Here is a 24,764-nt window from a genome sequence, read left to right as displayed (position 1 = left end):
TGCCTGCTTGCTACAATATTATCCAAGTCCTCTAAAAAGGGAATTCTAGCATGCACACGCTCGACGTAGCGTGTGCTAGCGGCGGGACATCAGATAGCTTGAGCTGTAGAGGACGAGGGGTAAGGAGCGAGCGTGCTGGGGAAAGGCATCGTGGCCGGGGGAGACGTGTGGAGCAGCATGGTCGACCGAGGGTGCGCGAAAAGGAAGAAGAGCTGGACGGTGACACGGGTGTTAGGAATAGGATTAGATCACATGTTAATTTACTAATTACCATGTGCTAATTCACAGGTCGCCTCAGTTGTTCCGAGTAGGAGTACTCTGTTCTGATAGTTCAAGGCGTGGATCGTAGACGGTGCGACCATTCGATTGATTCATCCGTTGGGATGACCTGGTCGGCCAGAGGAGGGTATGAGCAATAATCATTGTTGTTTGTCGTTGTTAAATATAAACATACATGTCAGATACAAAAGAATGCGAACAAAACGACTTTCAGATTATTCACTAGAGACCTTCTTTGAATAAATCAATTTTTTGATTGTTTGTTCTTTGAGCCTATGGATGCAGTTGGCCATTTCAGATTTTTTATGTAACTCCCATTTTATGTTTCAAGTACTAGTCTACTTAATTCACGGTTGCAGTTTGTCTCTACGCCAATGGCGCAATGGGTCGCTTGCTTAACTTCTGGTTGTAGTTGACCATCATGAACAGTCTCATCTCATCGAAAGAAAGTCGTCAAGACATAGCTATGGGTAGTGATTTTCATCAAGGAAAATATGGCCATAATGATTTGCAAACGGTTGAGAAAAGAATCTTTCAAGTAGTTCATTTAAAGTCCGGCCTGTAGTTGGTTACTATCTCCGTCCTGGTTTATTGGTCCTCATTATATTTTGTTGCAAATTTTGACTAAAGATTTAGCTAATAAAATGTTAATGTATGTGACCAAAAAATATATCATTGCATTCGTATTTGAAATAGTTTTTGATGATACTATTTTTGATGACATGCATTAATATTTTGTTAGTTAAATTTTTTGTCAAAATTTAACATAAAATACATTGAGGACCAATAACCAGGATGGAGGTAGTAGTTCACTTAGCTTTGATTTTATGTTTCAAACAGTTCATTTAACTTCGAGTTGTATCTGGATAGTTGGTCTCTTCAAATAGTTCACTCGACGTCCATTTTATATTTTATATAGTTTACTTAACTTGTAGGTTGCAGTTGAATTATGCGCCAATTGGGAAGGTAATTGTACAAATGGAACTCCCACCAATGATGCCTGCCATTTTTTTCCGAAACGGAGGCAAAAGATTTGCCTTATCAATTAATTAAGCAGAAGAGAATTGCCCAGTTAATTAACGGAAAACCAGGCGAAAACCGATACAGACCAACTACAGGTGGACTACTCACAGAGTGACCACCATACCCAACACCTAACGTCCACCAACCCGCACACTGTTACAACATGAAGACACCCCAACGAGAGTAACTCTGCCGAAAACCACGGGCACCACCAAATCCACGAAGACAAGCCAGACCATAAGGACAACCCAAGAGACTGGTAACCATCCATCAAGCAGCTGCGGAAGCCTTTCTTGTGGCGTCACTCTTCTTTCCTTCGCTCCTGAGAGCCTCCTCCACAATCGCCTTGCCAGATCCAGGGCTCACCCTCTCCAAACGTTTGAGCAAGCTGTGAAGCTCTATTTCGAAGAGAATCTCATTGAACTTGTCACGCACAGAAACCTGCCCAATGGTCACATGCGAGTGGGTGATTGCAACATCGGAACCTCCACGCTCAACAGAGGCGAGCGACTGGTTGGGCTCCGAAGGATCAGGCGCCAACGCACCAACCGCCTCAACATCATCAGTCACGGGTACCACTGGCACGATGGACTCAGGCGTCTCTAGTTGGTCACATGAAAGAGCCTCAGAGTTAGGTGCCAACATACCTATCTCATCAACCTCGCCATTCAAAGACGCCACATGCACAATGGCCATAGATGAGGCATTGACAGAACCAACCAAGTCTCCACAACCCGGAATGGCGGGCGACTGATAGGACTCTGACGGTGGTAGTGAAGGTGACATGGCCACCACCAAGGACTCCAATGCGCTCAACTCCATCGGTAACACCATAGATGATTCCCCACAAAGCTCCAGCAACTCAGGCATAATTTGCAGAACTGGAGCTACGACCTCCGTGATAACCGCATTCCCACGAACAAGCGGCGTCACATGCAGAGCACGAGGAGAAAAATCTCCAAAGCAACATTCGGCATCCTCATCAATGGAACCAACCTGGAGCTCAGGCAGCAAAGGCACAACCGATGCAACCTCAAACTTGGCTAGAGCGTCGCGAAGCTCAATGCAGAGCAGCTCAACCTCCTGAAGGAGCTCCGTGCGCAGCAGGGCAAGCTGCGACTCCAAAGCAGACACCAAAGAGGTGCAGACATTGGAATCCTTGCAACACCCAGATTGAGACCTTGGCGGCACCGACACACACAACGACGAGTGGCCCACAACCTCAACCCAACTCCTGGCCAGCGAAGGACAAGGCTGGACGGGCGGGGAGCGGCTCCGCTGACGAGGAGCACATGTGACCAGAGAGCCACCGCGAGCGACCGGAGAGCGGTCACGAGCAACCGGAGAGCGAGCACGACAGAACCTCTCCCGATGACCAGGGCGATGACAGCGAATGCATCTGAATGGATCACGGCATGCACTGACTTGGTGGCCACGCTCGAGGCAACGAAAGCACCTTCCTCGAGCCCAACGCTTGAAGGCGAGGCTACGCTCGAGACCTTCCCTCGACGGCTCGGGGGGAGCTCGTTGGCCGGAACGTCACCCCCGACCCACATGCACCCAGCCCGCCCCGGCTACAATAGCGGCGGTGGCAGTAGAGAGGCCGTTGCATGCCGACACTAAAGATGGACCAAGCAGAGGAGAGCCCAACTTCTCTGGACCTCTGCCAGAGCATTGGGAGCTCCCTGCACTCCTATTGCCACATCTGTCACAAGCGCCGACACGACCGGCATCGAAGGCAGCAACAGCGTTTGAGGAGCCAGCCCCCCATCCACCTGGGCAGGGGCACGCAGCTGCCCGTAGGAGGGGCGCAGCAGAGCTTCTGTTTCCAGGTCCATCTGAACAGGGGCTGACGATGAGGGCGGCAGCAGCAAGCCGGCGGAGGTGCCCACAGAGGGAACCGCGGCCAGGGCAGCAAGGGCGGCGGCTGGTGGTGCCGGAGTGGCCGCCGTCGGTGCCACAGCAGCAGTCGGGGTTGACGGCGCGGCGCTGGCAGGAGCAGCGTCAGCACAGGCCGGGGATGGAAGACACCCAAGCCCTCCATCCAGCAGGCCAGGGGCACGATCTGGAGCAGTATGCGCGACGTCTAGGGCGGACAACGCGGCGACGCCGGCTGGACGGGGGCTCAGCAGGGAGCGCAAGCTGGAAGGCGCCGTCGGAGATGCTGCCACATCCGGCCTCGGCGGGAGTCCGGCGCGGGACAGACGGCCACCAGCTGCCGGGGCGGCCCTGCGGGCGGCAAGTGCAGCCGCGGCCAGCGCGGCAGCAGCAGCCGAGGCGGCCGACGGAGCCGGAGACGACGACGCGGACGCGAGGGCCATGGGCAGCTCAGCGAGAGCCTGGAGGGGTGAAGGAGTACATCTGAGAGAGGAGGCGAAGAGCATCCCGGATCTGGTCACGCCGGCTAGAATGGTGGCCGATGGAAGGAGATCAATGGGGCGCCGCCGCCGGCGAGCGCGGGGTCGCAGGAGCCATCGAGACTCGACCAGCCTTTTTCGTTTGTGTGTGTGTCCTCTTAGATTTTGGGGGATGCCTGCCTGCCATTTTGGGTGCCGAGTCGGCGTAGCTTCGTGCAGGATTGCGTCCATTTGCTTCTACTGCTCTCGCATGGGGCATATACGAATAACTTACTGTGCTGCCCGACTAGTATTCTTTTATGTTTTTCCATTCTGCTCTCCTATGCCTTCGCCTCGCCTTCGCTACCCAGCTCTCCTGTGCACGTCATTTTCCTACTCTGCTTTGAAGGCATCAGACGCCTGATGTCGCTGAAGATCCGTGCAAGCAAGAAAGGGAGGATCGGGGATGGCTCATGTGGAGTAGGGGATGTATCTGGTGCACCGGGGCAATTTGTGCTACCGGTGCACCGGTCGCCCGTTACACATTTAAAAATATTTGAAAAAATCTGGAAAAAAATCTAGTGCATTGACACAACGTTAATGTACGTTGTCACAAAAATTTAAATTAATATTTGAAACATTGCTCGAGATACAAAAATAGCAGATTTGACACTGAATAATACATAACACAAGTTGGGCTTCAGGTTTGGCCCATTAGCACATTGAGGTCAAATTTATCATTTTTGTATCTTGAGCAATCTTTTGTATTTTGATTTAAATTTTTGTGACATTGATACATTGAGGTTGTGTCGGTACACTATTTTTTTGGATTGTTTTTAATATTTTTGAATATGCAACGGGGTCCGGTAGAACCAATTGCCTTGGTGCACCAGATACGTTCCCATGTGGAGTAATCGATGGCCGTGAGGTCGATGGTGCCTACGGGTTGGTTTGTGATGAAGCTGGCGGTGAGGAACAACTGAAGAAGAATCGGCTCCTGAAACTGGTCCGCGATACATGTTATATATTCTCAGTGGCATAGGATGACTATTTGTGGAATCATAAATTTATTTCTTAGATGGTTTCAACACATTAAGGATGATGCCCTCGTATTTCCCAGGGCCACTGTGCTAGCTCATTTATTTAAAATGTACTTCTCCTTTTTTGCAAGAAATTCATGATCTATTCATCTTCAATCATGGCAGTAAAACAAACATAAAATATAATAAAATTTACATTCAGATCATTTTTCTCTGCTGGCGTGAGGTGGAGGAACCCTAAACTTTTTTGGGGAGAGGAGGCGACGGGGGCTGCGTGAGGTAACAGTGTAACACAAATTTCAAAATTATTTTTCTCCTGGAAGCGCATTTATATAGAGAATTAAATTGACATTGGAAATTTTCTATGCAAATAATGTGGCTTAACAATTATGGGCACCACCGACAAATCAAACGGTGTCGAAAACATGGACATGTTACATTTATAGAGTAACTGTTACTAACAAGTAACAAGTCATGTTAAACGACGTCATTTGCATTCTCTTTATCCTTTCTCAGACGTCCCACATGCACCCTGGTTCTGGTTGCCCCGTCCATGGCCACGTGAGAGAAATAATGAACGTGTCTCTTTTTTTTTTTGAGGGGTAGAGAAATAATGAACGTTGTTGTACGCACGATATGGTACTGAACGTCTGAAACCATGTTATAAAAGGTAGCGTAAAGCAAACATGGTGTTGGGTATCACATAAAACAGGGTTAGGGCCCGCTTGGATTAGCGTTTTCGCTTGTATCCGGCTGGTTTAGAATACAGACCTGGACTGGTCGTTTTGTTTCCAAGCAGAAAATTAGCTGTGACCGGTATTTTACATGTGTAAAATAAATACAGGTGTAAAAGTTTACACCCATTCCAAGCGGAGCCTAAGGAATGGAAGAGGAGAGGCAAGTAAGTCGAGTGAAGGCGGAAACTTTTAGTAGCTCAACACTGGTACGCTTGAGAGACATCAAGAACACGGGGATCACTAGCCCATCAGGTTGATGGTTCACAGTAACAATGCTGAACTAGGCTGAGTGACCACCCACTCCGGTATTCATACACATAAGCATCAAATCAGCGTCTGGACGGTCTCCCCACGTGTAGTTGGCCTCTCGAACCATTCAGTCTGGCTCTCTACCGTCGTAGGACGTCCTGGCCCGGTCCGGTTTAGGAGCCATGCCGCCCTGCCTAGGCTCTTGCTCATGATGTCGCCGGCTGCGGACTTGGCGGTGACGTACCCCACCGCATTGCCCACGTAGAATGCCGGTGTGCCATCGACGTGACCACGGAATCCCACAAGGACAATGTACGTTGTGTCCTGGTCCGGCGAGAGCCGCCGGGCTCGGCACACGGCGCGGCACAGGTGCGCGAGTAGGCATCTCGGCGTTCGCCTTTGCCCTGAGCAACTTCACAGTTCACACTCGCCGCAGAGAAATGGAGGAAGCATTCCTGCACTGGCGGGAACACGTGTACACGCTGGCCGACCACGTCCTCCGGCTTGCCGATGGGTAGAGGGATGGCGAAGGCGCAACAGCTGCCGAGGAAACACCTGCTAAACACCGGCAACGGCGTAGAGATCATGACATCGTCGCCAGCGCCCGCGTTGGCACAGGCTTAGCTCGGACCAGGTGTTGAAGAACTGCCAGAATGTCGTCCCATCGGCAACGCCGTGGATTCATGGGCACGGCGATGGAAACGCCATCCGCGAGCTCGGTAACCTCCGTCGCCAGGACCGGGCGCGAGCCCGCAGCGGCATCCACACCGAGCAGCCCGTCGAGCGGGAAGAAGGACCAGATCACCCACGGAACAACGAGGGAGGCGATGACGTCCGACAGTGACCCCCGGTGCCACCGCGTGGACGAACTCCGCGCCGGCGCCGCTGCAGCAGAGAGAAATGGCGAGGCTCTGGCTGTGAGGCGCTACTGCGACGGCAACGCGTCCGACATAGGGGGTAGAGCTAGCCAACAGCGCCCACAAAGGAAGAAGCCAGGCGCTCGACGTCGACGTGTCCTCTGGTGGTGGGACGTGGATGTGCTCCACGACCACGGTGATATACTTGAGATGCCAGGGCGTCAGGTGGATGGTTTCCGGCTCCAGCGGCCACGAGGCCGTTGGCTCCTACCGTATCATGCACCGTGACAGGATTTGAACATCGACCATCCATCTGCTCCTCTGACGTGGGGCCACTGACATGTGCGTCCGGGTGCAACCCGAGATTAGCTGAACAAGTCACCGTTGGCTATGGTCTTGCGTCAAGTTTTATGTTCTTTAAGGGCATCTCCAGCCGCGTCCCCTGAAGGCCTCCCCAAGCGTTTTTTTTGCGCTGGCGCAGAAAAAACGGTCCAGTCGCGCCCTCAGGAGCCCGATTTTCGTCGGCCTGAGCCGAAAACAGCGCCGGCGGACCCAGACCGAACCCGGCGCGCTGGGGGGGCGCCGGGGCGAACTGTTTTGGCGCGAAAAAGCCGCGGGCCAGCCGCGTCAGGGACACGGCGGCTCGTCTTCCCCCCAACTGCCTCGGTTCCCGCGGGGAATCAATGGCAAGGCTGCCGCCGGTCAGCCTTGCCATTGATTCCTCACGGGCGGCGCGTCACGGGACGGCGCGCCGACGCCTCCCCTCCCTCACACGCGTACACACGGGCGCGGAGCGGCTATAAAAGCCGGCGGTTCTCGCCGGTGCCCACACCAGACTCGCCCCCTCGCCGCAGCCCAGCCCCTCTCTCTTCGTCTCCGTCTTCCTCTCCCGAGCGCCACCTTCAGCCCCTCTCTCTCCCTCTCTACCACCGCCGAGCCGTCGCCATGGCAGAGCGCTTCCCCGGAGATGAGGCGGCGGCGAACGGCTTCGGCCGCTGTTCGCTCCGCGAACAGGAGTCCTGGCTCCTGTTCCAGGCGAACATCCCGGCGCCGCCGGACATGCGCGCCGGGCCGACGGGGTGGCGGCTCAGCGACGGGGGAGTGCCCGTTCCCCCGTTACCCGACGCCGTGGCGAAGCCCAGGTACTTCGCCGAGGAGGTCGAGGTCGCGCGCGCCTCCCTGACCGACGACGAGCGCTCCCTCCCCCAGTACGCCGCCGGCAATCACGCGGCTTGGGCGGCGTACTTCCAGCGCCGCCAGCAGCAGCGTCTAGCCTCCACCAACGGCGCGCCGGTGGTCGGCGGCGTGAAGAACAGCGAGGGGCGCCACCTGTGGTGGGGCGTCCCCGGCCACATGCTGGATGGCGTGCTGGCACACCTTGACGGCGGCAACAACCCGCCGTTGACCTATCCTGCGATGAGGGCCGCCCCGTCGCAACACCGACGCGCATGGGCGCCAAGGAGGTTCGTCTCCTCCTCGTCCTCCTCCTCTCGCTCATCTTCCCACTGTTGGAACTATGCCTTAGAGGCAATAATAAATTGGTTATTATTATATTTCCTTGTTCATGATAATCGTTTATTATCCATGCTAGAATTGTATTGATAGGAAACTCAGATACATGTGTGGATACATAGACAATACCATGTCCCTAGTAAGCCTCTAGTTGACTAGCTCGTTGATCAATAGATGGTCACGGTTTCCTGACCATGGACATTGGATGTCGTTAATAATGGGATCACATCATTAGGAGAATGATGTGATGGACAAGACCCAATCCTAAGCCTAGCACAAAGATCGTGTAGTTCGTTTGCTAAAGCTTTTCTAATGTCAAGTTTCATTTCCTTAGACCATGAGATTGTGCAACTCCCGGATACCGTAGGAGTGCTTTGGGTGTGCCAAACGTCACAACGTAACTGGGTGGCTATAAAGGTACACTACAGGTATCTCCGAAAGTGTATGTTGGGTTGGCACGAATCGAGACTGGGATTTGTCACTCCGTGTAAACGGAGAGGTATCTCTGGGCCCACTCGGTAGGACATCATCATAATGTGCAAAATGTGATCAAGGAGTTGATCACGGGATGATGTGTTATGGAACGAGTAAAAGAGACTTGCTGGTAACGAGGTTGAACAAGGTATCGGGATACCGACGATCGAATCTCGGGCAAGTATCGTACCGCTAGACAAAGGGAATTGTATACGGGATTGATCGAATCCTCGACATCGTGGTTCATCCGATGAGATCATCATGGAGCTTGTGGGAGCCAACATGGGTATCCGGATCCCGCTGTTGGTTATTGACCGGAGAACGTCTCGGTCATGTCTGCATGGTTCCCGAACCCGTAGGGTCTACACACTTAAGGTTCGATGACACTAGGGTTATAAGGAATAGATATACATGGTTACCGAATGTTGTTCGGAGTCCCGGATGAGATCCCGGACGTCACGAGGAGTTCCGGAATGGTCCGGAGGTAAAGATTTATATATGGGAAGTCCTGTTTTGGTCACCGGAAAAGTTTTGGGTTTTATCGGTAACGTACCGGGACCACCGGGAGGGTCCCGGGGGTCCACCAAGTGGGGCCACAAGCCCCGGAGGGCTGCATTGGCCAAGTGTGGGAGGGGACCAGCCCCAGGTGGGCTGGTGCGCCCCCCCCCCCCCCCACAAGGGCCCAAGGCGCCTAAGGGGAGGAGGGGGGCAAACCCTAAGGGCAGATGGGCCTTAGGGCCCATGCCTGGTGCGCCTCCCTCTCCCCCTCCACTTGGCCGCCACCAGATGGGATCTTGGCTGGCCGCCGCCCCTAGGGTGGAACCCTAGGTGGGGGCGCAGCCCCCTCCCTCTCCCCTATATATAGTTGAGGTCTTTGGGGCTGCCAACACATGAGTTTCTGACCTCTCCCTGGCGCAGCCCTACCTCTCTTTCTCCTCATATCTCGCGGTGCTTGGCGAAGCCCTGCTGGATCACCACGCTCCTCCACCACCACCACGCCGTTGTGCTGCTGCTGGATGGAGTCTTCCTCAACCTCTCCCTCTCTCCTTGCTGGATCAAGGCATGGGAGACATCACCGGGCGGTACGTGTGTTGAACACGGAGGTGCCGTCCGTTCGGCACTAGGATCTCCGGTGATTTGGATCACGACAAGTACGACTCCTTCAACCCCGTTCTCTTGAACGCTTCCGCTTAGCGATCTACAAGGGTATGTAGATGCACTCTCCTTCCCCTTGTTGCTGGTTTCTCCATAGATAGATCTTGATGACACGTAGGAAAATTTTGAATTTCTGCTACGTTCCCCAACAGTGGCATCATGAGCTAGGTCTATGCGTAATTTCTTTGCACGAGTAGAACACAAAGTAGTTGTGGGCGTTGATTTTGTTCAATATGCTTAACGTTACTAGTCCAATCTTGATTCGGCGGTATTGTGGGATGAAGCGGCCCGGACCGACCTTACACGTACTCTTACGTGAGACTGGTTCCACCGACTGACATGCACTAGTTGCATAAGGTGGCTAGCGGGTGTCTGTCTCTCCCACTTTAGTCGGATCGGATTCGATGAAAAGGGTCCTTATGAAGGGTAAATAGCAATTGGCATATCACATTGTGGTTTTTGCGTAGGTAAGAAACGTTCTTGCTAGAAACCCATAGCTGCCACGTAAAACATGCAAACAAAAATTAGAGGACGTCTAACTTGTTTTTGCAGAGTATGCTATGTGATGTGATATGGCCAAAAGGATGTGATGAATGATATATGTGATGTATGAGATTGATCATGTTCTTCTAATAGGAATCACGACTTGCATGTCGATGAGTATGACAACCGGCAGGAGCCATAGGAGTTGTCTTTATTTATTTATGACCTGCGTGTCAACTTAAACGTCATGTAATTACTTTACTTTATTGCTAAAGCGTTATCCATAGTAGTAAAAGTAATAGATGACGAGACAACTTCAAGAAGACACGATGATGGAGATCATAGTGTCATGCTGGTGACAAGATGATCATGGAGCCCCAAGATGGAGATTAAAGGAGCTATATGATATTGGCCATATCATGTCACTATTATTTGATTGCATGTGATGTTTATCATGTTTTTGCCTCTTGTTTACTTAGAACGACGGTAGTAAATAAGATGATCCCTCATAATAATTTCAAGAAAGTGTTCCCCCTAACTGTGCACCGTTGCGACAGTTCGTTGTTTTGAAGCACCACGTGATGATCGGGTGTGATAGATTCTAACGTTCACATACAACGGGTGTAAGACAGATTTACACACGCGAAACACTTAGGTTGACTTGACGAGCCTAGCATGTACAGACATGGCCTCGGAACACAAGAGATCGAAAGGTCGAGCATGAGTAGTATGGTAGATACGATCAACATGAAGATGTTCACCGATGTTGACTAGTCCGTCTCATGTGATGATCGGACACGGCCTAGTTGACTCGGATCATGTAATCACTTAAATGACTAGAGGGATGTCTATCTGAGTGGGAGTTCATAAGACGAACTTAATTATCCTGAACATAGTCAAAAGGTCTTCGCAAATTATGTCGTAGCTCGCGCTTCAGTTCTACTGTTTAGATATGTTCCTAGAGAAAATTTAGTTGAAAGTTGATAGTAGCAATTATGCGGACTAGGTCCGTAAACTGAGGATTGTCCTCATTGCTTCATAGAAGGCTTATGTCCTTAATGCACCGCTCAGTGTGCTGAACCTCGAATGTCGTCTGTGGATGTTGCGAACATCTGACATACACTTTTTGATAACTACGTGATAGTTCAGTTAAACGGTTTAGAGTTGAGGCACCGAAGACGTTTTGAAATGTCGCGAAACATATGAGATGTTTCGAGGGCTGAAATTGGGATTTCAGGCTCGTGCTCACGTCAAGAGGTATAAGACCTCCGACGATTTTCTTAGCCTGCAAACTAAGGGAGAAAAGCTCAATTGTTGAGCTTGTGCTCAGATTGTCTGAGTACAACAATCATTTGAATCGAGTGGGAGTTGATCTTCCAGACGAGATAGTGATGTTTCTCCGAAGTCATTACCACCAAGCTGCTAGAGCTTCGTGATGAACTATAATATATCGGGGACATATATGATGATCCTTGAGATATTCGCGATGTTTGACACCACAAAAGTAGAAATCAAGAAGGAGCATCAATTGTTGATGGTTGGTGAAACCACTAGTTTCAAGAAGGGCAAGGGCAAGAAGGGATACTTCATGAAATGGCAAATCAGCTGCTGCTCTAGTGAAGAAACCCAAGGTTGAACCCAAACCCGAGACTAAGTGCTTCTGTAATAAGGGGAACAGCCACTGGAGCAGAATTACCCTAGATACTTGGTAGATAAGAAGGCTGGCACGGTCGATAGAAGTATATTGGATATACATTGTGTTGATGTGTATTTTACTAGTACTCCTAGTAGCACCATGGTATTAGATACTGGTTCGGTTGCTAAGTGTTAGTAAACTTGAAATAAAAGGCTACGGAGTAAACGGAGACTAGCTAAAGGTGAGCTGGCGATATGTGTTGGAAGTTTTTCCCAAGCTTGATGTGATCAAGCATCGCACGCTCCCTCTACCATCGAGATTGGTGTTTGCATTGAGCATAGACATGATTGAATTATGTCTATCACAATACGGTTATTCATTTAAGGAGAATAATGGTTACTCTATTTATTTGAATAATACCTTCAATGGTCTTGCACCAAAAAATAAATGGTTTATTGAATCTCGATCGTAGTGATACACATGTTCATGCCAAAAGATATAAGATAGTAATGATAGTACCACCTACTTGTGGCACTGCCACGTAAGTCATATCGGTATAAAACACATGAAGAAGCTCCATGTTGATGGATCTTTGGGCTCACTCGTTTTTGAAAAGTTTGAGACATGCAAACCATGTCTATTGGTGTATATGCATGAAGAAACTCCATGCAAATGGACCGTTTGGACTCACTTGGTTTTGAATCATTTGAGACATGCAAATCATACCACATGGGCAAGATGACTGAAAGCCTCGTTTTCAGTAAAATGGAACTAGAAAGCAACTTGCTGGAAGTAATACATTTTGATGTGTGTAGTCCAATGAGTGCTGAGGCGTGCAGTGGATATCGTTATGTTCTTACTTCACAAATGATTTGAGTAGATGTTGAGTATATTTACTTGATGAATCACGAGTCTGAATTATTGAAAGATTCAAGTAATTTTAGGGTGAAGTTGAAAGATCGTCGTGACAAGAGGATAAAATATCTATGATATGATCATAGAGATGAATATCTGAATTACGAGTTTGGCACAGAATTAAAACATTGTGGAAATTGTTTCACAACTAATACAGCCTGGAACACCATAGTGTGATGGTGTGTCCGAACATCATAACTGCACCCTGTTGGATATGATGCATACCATGATGTCTCTTATCGAATTACCACGATAGTTTATGGGTTAGGCATTAGAGACAACTACATTCACTTTAAATAGGGCACCACGTAATTCCGATGAGATGACACCGTATGAACTATGGTTTAGAGAAACCTAAGCTGTCATTTCTTAAAAGTTTGGGGCTGCGACGCTTATGTGAAAAGTTTCAGGCTGATAAGCTCGAACCCAAAGCGGATAAATGCATCTTCATAGGACACCCAAAACAGTTGGGTATACCTCCTGTCTCAGATCCGAAAGCAATAAGGGATTGTTTCTAGAATCGGGTCCTTTCTCGAGGAAAAGTTTCTCTCGAAGGAATTGAGTGGGAGGATGGTGGACACTTGATGAGGTTATTGAACCGTCACTTCAACTAGTGTATAGCAGGGCACAAAGAGTTGTTCCTATGACACCTACACCAATTGAAGTGGAAGCTTATGATATTAATCATGAGACTTCGGATCAAGTCACTCCCAAACCTCGTGGGATGACAAGGATGCGTACTACTTCAGAGTGGTACGTAATCCTGTCTTGGAAGTCATGTTGCTAGACAACAATGAACCTACGAGCTATGGAGAAGCGATGGTGGGTCTGGATTACGAAATGGCTCGAGGCCATATAAAATCCGAGAGAGGATCCATGTATGAAAACAAAGTGTAGACTTTGGCAGAACGGCTCGATGGTCGTAAGGCTGTTGAGTACAGATGGATTTTAAAAGGAAGACGGACAATGATGGTAAATGTCACAATTAAGAAAGCTCGACTTGTCGTTAAGATGTTTCCCGACAAGTTCAAGGAGTTGACTACTGTGAGACTTTCTCACTCGTAGCGATGCTAAGAGTCCGTTGAAATTATGTTAGCAGTTACTGCATTATTTATGAAATCATGCAGATAGGATGTCAAAACATTGTTTCCTCGATGATTTTCTTGAGGAAAGGTTGTATGAGATACAACCAGAAGGTTTTATCAATCCTGGAAAAATGCTAACAAGTATGCAAAGCTCCAGCAATCCTTCTAAGGACTAGAGTAAGCATCTCGGAGTTGGAATGTACGCTTTGATGAGATGATCAAATATTTTGGGTTTATACATAGTTTATGAGAAACTTGTATTTCCAAAGAAGTGAGTGGGAGCACTATAAAATTTCTGATGAGTATATGTTGTTGACATATTGTTGATCGGAAATGATGTAGAATTTCTGGAAAGCATATAGGGTTATTTGAAAAGTGTTTTTCAATGGAAAACCTGGATTAAGCCACTTGAACATTGAGCATCAAGATCTATAAGGATAGATCAAAACGCTTAATGGTACTTTCAAATGAGCACATACCTTGACATGATCTTGAAGGTGTTCAAGATGGATCAGTCAAAGAAGGAGTTCTTGCCTGAGTTGTAAGGTATGAAGTTAAGACTTAAAGCTCGACTGCGGCAGAAGAAAGAGGAAGGACGAAGGTCGTCCCCTATGCTTTTGTCATAGGCTCTATACGGTATGCCATGCTGAGTACCGCAGCTGATGTGTGCCTTGCCACATATCTAGCAAGAGGGTACAAAGGTAATCTAGGAGTAGATCACCAGATAGCGGTCTAAATTATCCTTAGAGGAATAAGGATATGTTTCTCGATTATGGAGGTGATAAAGAGTTCGACGTAAAGAGTTACGTCGATGCAAGCTTAACACCTATCCGGATAGCTCTGGATAGAGATACCGGATACGTATAATGGAGCAACAATTTAGAATAGCTCCAAGTAGAACAGTTATTTGAAATGGCTCCAAATGTAGCGTAGTAGTTGCATCTACAAAATGACATAGAAATTTGTGAAGTACATACGGATCTGAATGTTGCAGACCCGTTGACTGAAACCTCTCTCACAAGCATAACATGATCAAACCCAGAACTCTTTGGGTGTTGGTCACATGGGGATGTGACCTTGAGTGTTAATCACATATCGATGTGAACTGGATTATTGACTCTAGTGCAAGTGGGAGACTGTTGGAAATATGCCCTAGAGGCAATAATAAATTGATTATTATTATATTTCCTTGTTCATGATAATCGTTTATTATCCATGCTAGAATTGTATTGATAGGAAACTCAGATACATATGTGGATACATAGACAACACCATGTCCCTAGTAAGCCTCTAGTTGACTAGCTCGTTGGTCAATAGATGGTCACGGTTTCCTGACCATGGACATTGGATGTCGTTGATAACGGGATCACATCATTAGGAGAATGATGTGATGGACAAGACCCAATCCTAAGCCTAGCACAAAGATCGTGTAGTTCGTTTGCTAAAGCTTTTCTAATGTCAAGTTTCATTTCCTTAGACCATGAGATTGTGCAACTCCCGGATACCGTAGGAGTGCTTTGGGTGTGCCAAACGTCACAACGTAATTGGGTGGCTATAAAGGTACACTACAGGTATCTCCGAAAGTGTCTGTTGGGTTGGCACGAATCAAGACTGGGATTTGTCACTCCGTGTAAACGGAGAGGTATCTCTGGGCCCACTCGGTAGGACATCATCATAATGTGCACAATGTGATCAAGGAGTTGATCACAGGATGATGTGTTACGGAACGAGTAAAAGAGACTTGCTGGTAACGAGATTGAACAAGGTATCGGGATACCGACGATCGAATCTCGGGCAAGTATCGTACCGCTAGACAAAGAGAATTGTATACGGGATTGATCGAATCCTCGACATCGTGGTTCATCCGATGAGATCATCATGGAGCTTGTGGGATCCAACATGGGTATCCGGATCCCGCTGTTGGTTATTGACCGGAGAACGTCTCGGTCATGTCTGCATGGTTCCCGAACCCGTAGGGTCTACACACTTAAGGTTCGATGACGCTAGGGTTATAAGGAATAGATATACGTGGTTACCGAATGTTGTTCGGAGTCTCGGATGAGATTCCAGACGTCACGAGGAGTTCCGGAATGGTCCGGAGGTAAAGATTTATATATGGGAAGTCCTGTTTTGGTCACCGAAAAAGTTTCGGGTTTTATCGGTAACGTACCGGGACCACCGAGAGGGTCCCGGGGGTCCACCAAGTGGGGCCACAAGCCCCGGAGGGCTGCATGGGCCAAGTGTGGGAGGGGACCAGCCCCAGGTGGGCTGGTGCGCCCCCCCCCCACACACACAAGGGCCCAAGGCGCCTAAGGGGAGGAGGAGGGCAAACCCTAAGGGCAGATGGGCCTTAGGGCCCATGCCTGGTGCGCCTCCCTCTTCCCCTCCACTTGGCCGCCACCAGATGGGATCTGGGCTGGCCGCCGCCCCTAGGGTGGAACCTTAGGTGGGGGCGCAGCCCCCTCCCTCTCCCCCTATATATAGTTGAGGTCTTTGGGGCTGTCAACACATGAGTTTCTGACCTCTCCCTGGCGCAGCCCTACCTCTCTTTCTCCTCATATCTCGCGGTGCTTGGCGAAGCCCTGCTGGATCACCACGCTCCTCCACCACCACCACGTCGTTGGCTGCTGCTGGATGGAGTCTTCCTCAACCTCTCCCTCTCTCCTTGCTGGATCAAGGCATGGGAGACATCATCGGGCTGTACGTGTGTTGAACATGGAAGTGCCGTCCGTTCGGCACTAGGATCTCCGGTGATTTGGATCACGACGAGTACGACTCCTTCAACCCCGTTCTCTTGAACGCTTCCGCTTAGCGATCTACAAGGGTATGTAGATGCACTCTCCTTCCCCTCGTTGTTGATTTCTCCATAGATAGATCTTGGTGACACGTAGGAAAATTTTGAATTTCTGCTACGTTTCCCAACACCCACTCCTCCGGTTCTCCGACGCTTCTCGGCGTCAAGGCCGAGCCCGCGGCGGAGACGCCAATCGGTCGGCGCACTCGCAGCGTCGGCATCGTCATCAACGAGGACGGCCGGCGCGCCTCCTCCTCATCGGCTCCTCCGCGCTTCGTCAAGCTGAAGATGGAGCCGGGGCTGGCACCGGTGAAGATGGAGCCGGGGCTGGCGCCAGTGAAGGCGGAGTTCGACGACGACGACGCGGTCCTAGAATGGGCGTGCCAGGACTCCATTGCGATGGAGAAGGCGCGCCGGGAGAAGGAGAAGGAGCGCCAGCGCCGCCCTGCGCCGCTTCGAGGAGCGCCGACGCGGCCGCGATGAAGACGGGGTCGTCGTCTTATGCGACAGCGACGACGACGACGACGCATCGCCGCCAGTCCGCCATGGCGACGCCGGGCAGGGGTCCAGCAGGGGCGCCCGCGTCAAGGAGGAGAAGGCCGACGACGACGATGGCGGCGACGGCGGCGACGACTTCAGCCCCTTTCTTTTTTAGATTGGGTTAATATAATGAAAATGCGCGAATTTCACCAAAATTTGCCATGTTTCACCGAAATTTAACTAGTTTTTATCATAACTTCGCCAAACGATCTTTTTTTTAATACGCGCCTGGGAGCGGCCCTGGGGGCCGACGGCTAGGGACCGACTCGCCCCAGGGCCATTTTTTGCGCCGGCTCACCCTCAGGCGGCGCTTTTAGACACCCGTGGGGACCAACGGCTGGAGATGCCCTAAGAAAGTAGTACAAGCTTGACAGAGAAGTACATGACTGAACGCAGCCGAGCCTGCTAGTTAGAGTATAGGCAACCGTTGGAGAGCGATACGTGGCGTATATGCGTATTCAAACTTGACACCCATTACTACCAGGAGCATTGCGTTATGTTCTCTAATCTCTAAGAAAGTAGTAGAAGCTTGACACCCATTACTACCAGGAGCATTGTGTGGTTTTCCTTCTAATCCTTAGAGGTGCATCAAGTGCATTATATTAGTTATACTGGTGGATCTACGACCATGTGTATAAAGTCCGGAAAATTTGAGTTTTATTTGCCTTTTGGTATTTTTGGTTTTTCGCGGCTCTTGCTTCTTTTGTCGGTTCCTTCTTTTGCTCCGACTTGGTCCATTCACAAGTGTTGGTCAGAAGATCATCATACAAATAGGATAATACCCAATAACCCAAATTCAATAAAGGTCAAGCCAACCGTCTGATATTCAAAATGGCAAACACCGGATCTGCCAAAAGAAAAATCTAGGCACGGTATGGATAAGTTTGCGGCTGCCCAGATTAATGAGATCCTCATATGCATCGAGCAAGACAAGGGACATGTTCCAAAATTCAGAGATTGTTCCAAGAGAAATAAAGGGGTATTATAACAGACTCCTCCTACAAAAATGCCATAGTCCAGGAATAATGCTTCAGTATACGGGAAATTCCCTCGAGTGCATCACTTCGGACACGAGAGCTTGACAGTCAGTTGGATGCCTTCCAATGGAAGGCAATCGTCCTTCTTCAGCACGCCATCATAAAAGTCACCTGTGTTGGTGGAAGTCTGTTCCGAATAAACTTGGAAATATTCGAAGGCATGCCCGAAGATAGACCCACCATTATTACAGTAAGCATGGGCTGTATCAAGAAAGGACATATGTCTGTTGGAGTTGTGTCGAATATAGTGTACGAGGTAGGTTACAGTTAAACTTATAGTTGTATTGTGTTTAGATAGGATATGGAGTCGTGTCCAAGTAGGACACTTGTATCCTAGGCCTCTCATATATAACGGAGATAGACACACGATGTAACCTATGCCAACATAATAACACCGGAACACAGGGAAAGCCGGCGGCATGTGCCGGTGTCCAGGGCGACCGGATGCGGTATTGTAGTGATGTCACGGGCAGGAGCGCCCGTAGTCAAGCCCCGGAGATGTAGCCATATCGGTGAACCTCGTTAACAAATCTCGGTGTCGTGCTCGTGTGATTGCTTGGTCCTTGGATGATCAACGGTATGCCTCGGATTTATTCTAACAAGTGGTATCATAAGCTAGATTGTTCGGAGGTCGTGGATCGTTGAAAGGAGGATGAAAATATCAACAGGAAATCTGCAAAAGACGATTGTAATACGGGCGTTGTCGTCGGCGAGTTACATCGAGACGCAGGTGTTGGTTGCAATTTTCTTTGGAATATAAGCGATCAAGGCAGCATGCATACGGCGATCGATCGGGCGGATCGACAGGCGAGCGTACAGGCAATGCACGTACGTCGGGCCAGACGTGCGGCGGCGGCGTTATGCGTGGCAGCAAGGCAGGCAAAGCGCTCGCTAGGGCTGCGGCCCAGGCGGCAAGCGCGTGCGTCCGGTGTGCGCAGGGCAGCCGACAGGGCTACTAGGCCGTGGCCTATACGGACACGAAGCAGGCGGGCTGGCCGAGTTGGTCGTGTGATGTGCGTGCGTGCTCTCGCGCGATGCAAGCTAGGTGCTGTACAGGCCGGAGATTTGTTTGAAAAAAAGGCTACGTGACAGACTGGTGTTTTTCATCTGGATGAAGAGCAAAGCTAATGGACCTATATACAGCTTACGTATGCACGTGGTGGAGTTTGGAAATTTTCCTTTGATCTCTATGTTGGAGTGCACGGGAAGGCTTATGAGGTAGGTTGGCTTCGTTTCTTCAAACACATTGAGTACGTGGATGGTAGCCTGATGGTCTGTGGTGTGCGTGGCATGGATAACGACATGTGTATAAGGCTCGTGGAGTTTAGAGCATGTCATGCAGTCGGATATGTTTGGCTGGGTCGGACTGAACAGTCTGACGGATCGACGTGAGTCGGTTGGTACAAAAGACGGTGTTGGAATCAGCGACAACGACGAAGGAGCGTGATGCTGATAGTGACCGACTTCTGGGGCGTGGAAACACGTGACGCAGGCCCGAGGGCTTGTGTGACTTCGACAAGACTATGGCGCGGGGTTGATTCAAGGTGATGTACACACAGATCATGAAGTCGATGGGGCGCGAGGATGGACTGATCATCTACCATGGAGTCATGTTCAAGGTGGAGCTGGATTGAGGGGCTACGGTGTAAGGATCCAGGGAATCGAAGCCTATTCAGCAACGGGAAAAAGAGAGTGACACGTAATTTGGACTGGAGCACAGTGGTCTGATGGAAGCGTGAAACTCGTCATCGGTCGGTGATGATCGGTGGTACTCTACAGTGGGGGTTGAGTGGTGTGGGTTCGCGACCCTTGAGACTCGACCGGGACAACGGAGGCTCGACGCGGTAATAGCGGCGAGGCGTGCGGTATGCACGGGGCATAGAGACGGGCCAGGGCTCTGGTGGTCATACATGTGGTGAGACAACTGCGAATTTGACTCGGGATGACTACAAGCAACGGTGAAATTCCTTCAAGTTTTAGACAGGCGGTCAAGAAAGGAGCGGTGATATTGAGTTCAGGTAACTCTTATGTGTGACACCCGATATGTGAGTTGTTCACTTTCATGCAGGTCAATGATCAGTGTATGATGGCGTTGGACTGATACTCTGGAAGTTGGCAGCACAAACTAGAGTAACAAGGAACTTAATTTTGCTCGAGTGTTGACTGTGGTCAAGAAAAGAAGGGACTACAAGTTGCAGGTGGAGTCACATGGAGTCTTTGGAGTAGCAGCGGTGCTCATGGGATAAACTCAAGTTCAATGTACATGGAAGTTTGACGCATGGACAAATCCAGGATGGTGGAGTATATTTGCCAAGGTGGAGTTTGTTGGAGTTGTGTCGAATATAGTGTACGAGGTAGGTTACAGTTGGACTTGTAGTTGTATTGTGTTTAGGTAGGATATGGAGTCGTGTCCAAGTAGGACACTTGTATCCTAGGCCTCTCATATATAGCAGGGGTAGACACACGATGTAACCTATGCCAACATAATAGCACCGGAACGCAGGGGAAGCAGGCGGCATGTGCCGGTGTCCAGGGCGACCGGGTGCAGTATTGTAGCGGTGTCACGGGCAGGAGCGCCCGTAGTCAAGCCCCGGAGATGTAGCCATATCGATGAACCTCGTTAACAAACCTTGGTATCGTACTCGTGTGATTACTTGGTCCTTTGATGATCAATGGTATACCTCGGATTTATTCTAAAAGTGTCTCAGAACTCATATGTTGTGAGCATGCAGACTAGTTCATGCAAGGCGCTCGCACACGGGTATGACTGTCTTCGGAAAATCATTGGCCCCATATGAAGGATATGAACGCAAGAACCATACGAGATATGCAAGAGAAGGTTGTGAGTACTAGCCCGGCAGGTTGAGATATGACCAAGGAGCCATATTGGCAGGTCATGACGAATTCACAGAAAGGACCCCAAAAAATAAAGAAGCTTGGGATAAACAATCTCCACGATGATCACCAAGATAAAGCTTCACAGACAATGTGATATTACCAATCCTTGTCAGACTTGCATACGCGGCCACAACAGTGGCATACTTGTGGTTACAAGTGAGCATGCCATGCTTCTCATAATACGGGCAATCCTCCATTTTCCTATCCTTTGAATCAAAGGAGGCAAGAGTAGATGGTAGTAGTAATAGTTATTCTAGAAATGTAACATATCGCTTAGCTAGGGTGTAATGTGTGTCCACACCGTTTGGTTTGTCGGCGGTGCTATCATCCTTTTCAAGAAATAAAAAGAGCATGGTTGTTCACCAATTTTGTGCATTAATTTGCTTCGGTGCGAGCAAGTAGTACCGATCAAGGGGTTGATCCTCGTTGATAGCAACCGCGGGAAATGAGTGGTTGACAATACAAATTTATTCCACAACCGATAGACATGATCATTATTATTCAGCAGTAGTGGTTGCGCCCATGAACTCCTCCTCCGCGACGAGCCTAGAAACCGTGGAAAATGAGTGGTTCCTGCAGTGAATGACGTAACAATATATCACCCACAAATTAAAGATGATTGAATGCTCTTCAGCCATCATATTTTACTTGGTATAAAATTTGTCGCAGCTAGAGAACCATATTATATTTTTTTGCCAAAAAAAAGAGATTACCATATTATACATTCTCCGTGGCATAAGATGAATATATATGAAATCATAAATTTATTTCTCAGACATTTCAGCACATCAAGGATGATGAAGGGTATGAGGGCCACTATGCTAGTTCAATTTTTTTAAAAATATTTCCCATGAAAGCACATTTATATAGAGAATTAAATTGACAATGAAATTTTCTATGTAAATATTATGGCTATAAATTATTATGGGCGCCACCGACAATCAAACGGTATGGAGCATATTACGCCCAAATCGATTTGGGCGAATGGGAGCATGTCACATTTCCAAAGTAAGTATTACTACCAACTACTCTTAAACGATGCCGTGTGTATTTATGTTTTCTCATACAGGCGACATGCTCCCTGGCTCCTCATCCATGGCCACGACAGAGAAATAATACGCTTCGTTGTACACGCGGCATGTTACCCAAACCAAGCTATAAAAGGCGGCATAGCGCAAAGATGGCGGTTGATACCAGCTACCACCTAATAGTCTGAATAGAGGAATGAATGGAAGAAAAAACAAAGAGGTTGAGTGAAAGGCAGAAAAAAATTAGCACCTCAACACGAGTAGGCTTGAGAGACATCAGAAACCCGAAGATCACACATGGTCAAGCTCGTATATGGGTTCACCGTTGCAATGCTAAAGTAGGCCGAGTAACCGTCCGCTCCAATTTTGATGCATATCAGCATCAGATAAGTCCCTGGACGATCATCCCACATGCAGGATGCAGCTGACCTCTGAGACCAGTGAACTTGCTAGTACATCCATAGGTAACGTGAGCTACACTTACCATGGCTTAAATTATGCGATCATGTCCCATGCCTCTGTTAGCTACGTACGAGAACAAGCATTAGGAGGAAACAATCCACCTACTTGTCTGGCTGCTTCTTCGGTACCTGCTTGTAACCCGTCGGAGGTAGCTATAGCTAGTTCGTTACATGCGTGTCTCCAGCCTCGGGTGTATACTAGGCGTGTTCCTTCGGAAAGCAATCGATTGGAGTGTCGCGTAAGTGTATCTCTGACCTCGTCGGAAAGTAGTCGACGAGGTCGGGGCCAGCAATTGGTAAGCTTTGGAGCTATGATGTGATTTTTGGAAGGAACATAAAGGATCATGTCGAAGGAAGCATGCAAGGTGATCCTGGAAGCATCTGACGCGGCTAAAGTAATTGTCGTGCGCGGTTCGCCGTACCCGCGGCTAAATATATTGTTAAAAAGTTTAAATATTAATGAAATAATATAATTTTAAAATATATATTAAATATTGATTGTGTATTTTTCAAAAATGATATGTATAAGCAAAGGGGACTGCTACGCGTCGGCCGGCGGATCATTTCAAAAGATCCGCCGCCTCGCAGGTCGTTAGATGCGTCACAATCTACACTACAACACAGACGACATTACGAGGCATTCTAAAACACCTCTGTAGGACGCAAAAATGCCTCTGAATGTTTTTATTAGCGTTTCCCAAAAATGCTAGAATTGGTCGCGAAGGAAAAGGCCAATCGAGGCATTTTTCTATAACGCCCGCAAGATCTGGCATTTCCTTAAATTGCCACTAAAACTTCTCCGTGCATCTATACAGGTCCCCCTGTCCTGCGCACCCGTAACTTAACCCCTTCCCTTGCCCCCCATCCGTGTATATAATTAACTGTACATGCCTACACGTACCCTACCTAACCCTTGAATACAATGTAATAGCGAGAAAGCATTCACCTGTTAATCTGCTTTCTGAAATGGTACTCCCTCCTCTCATCTATATAGGGCCTAATGTGTTTTTTAAGACCGCCTTTGACTATCGACAAGATTAATAATACATGACATGCACAAAGTAAAAATTATATCATTGAAAACTCTTTTCACACACGAATTTAACGATGTGCTTTGTGTAAGTTGCATGTCATATATTATTGCTCTAATATTTGGTCAAAGTTAGCCTCAAAAAACTCATTAGACCCTATATAGATGGAAGGAGGGAGTACCCATCTTTCCTCCTTTTAAGTACGTTCAACTGTTATTCGCTATCCGGTATGGGACTAAAAATTTAAGTTAAAATATCGCGCGAGCAAAAAATAAAAGCAGCTAGTATTCGAACACAGCACCGCATGAGACCAAGGTGACATTGGTTACCACTAGGATAAGAAAGCTATTCTTCTTAGGTACAAAGCATACAGACTTAACTACACGGAGATAAAAGAAAAACCGATCTATTCTCCTTTTTTGTGTGAACGAACCGATCTCTTCTCCAACGCCAGCGTTCGGCTGCCCCGGCGCTGAGATTAAACGACGACGCCCAGGAGATAGAGTCTCTGTGTATGCGCGCAGCAGCAGCTCGGTCACCTGCCGCCAACGCACCAAGCTGCAATACCGGCCAGCTACAACTGAATACGCCTCCAAATCTGCACTAATCCGAGGCGTTTCCCAAAAATGCCTCCAAATCTGCACTAATCCGAGGCGTTTCCCAAAAATGCCTCCAAAGCTCCACTAATCCGAGGCGTTTTCCAAAAATGCCACCAAAGCTGCATCAATCCGAGGCGTTTTCATAAAACGCCATCTTAAAGCACGATTTTGAGGCGTTTTATGCCCTTACAAAAACGCCTCCAATTGACTACTGTGGTGTAGTGCTAGCGGTTGAACGTATTCCTCCACTTCGCAATAGATGTCTTGTTGCAGAAACATTTATAACTGAAATTGTGTTGTGTATTTTTTTTCTCAACATAAATTGTGTCGCGGGACTTTTTCTGCAACATAGGTTGTGTTGCGGATTTTTTTCCCAACAAATTCTTGTCGTAGATATTTCTTGCAACAGAGGTTTTGTTGCGGATTTTTTTTGCAACAGAGCTGATGTTGCAAAAACTTGTCTAAGTTGGCGTCGCCGTTCGCCGACGTGGTTCGCAACACCGTTGTTGTTGCAAGATAAGGTAAACGTGTGTGAGTGTGTTTAAGGAGTGTGGATCAAGGACGATCCAACGGTCGCGCGGGTGGCGGAACTCTT

General features: G+C 48.7%; 1 pseudogene; it reads right to left on the bottom strand.

Moving 5' to 3' along the window:
• The window catches only part of LOC119283901, a 31,168-nt pseudogene extending 24,338 nt beyond the window's left edge, over positions 1 to 6,830 (bottom strand).
• Positions 6,831 to 24,764: the final 17,934 nt, after the last annotated feature.

This window comes from Triticum dicoccoides, chromosome 4A (genome assembly GCF_002162155.2).
Source record: "Triticum dicoccoides isolate Atlit2015 ecotype Zavitan chromosome 4A, WEW_v2.0, whole genome shotgun sequence".
In the NCBI taxonomy this organism is placed as follows: Eukaryota; Viridiplantae; Streptophyta; class Magnoliopsida; order Poales; family Poaceae; genus Triticum; species Triticum dicoccoides.
This window is presented reverse-complemented; position numbering and strand designations above follow the sequence as displayed.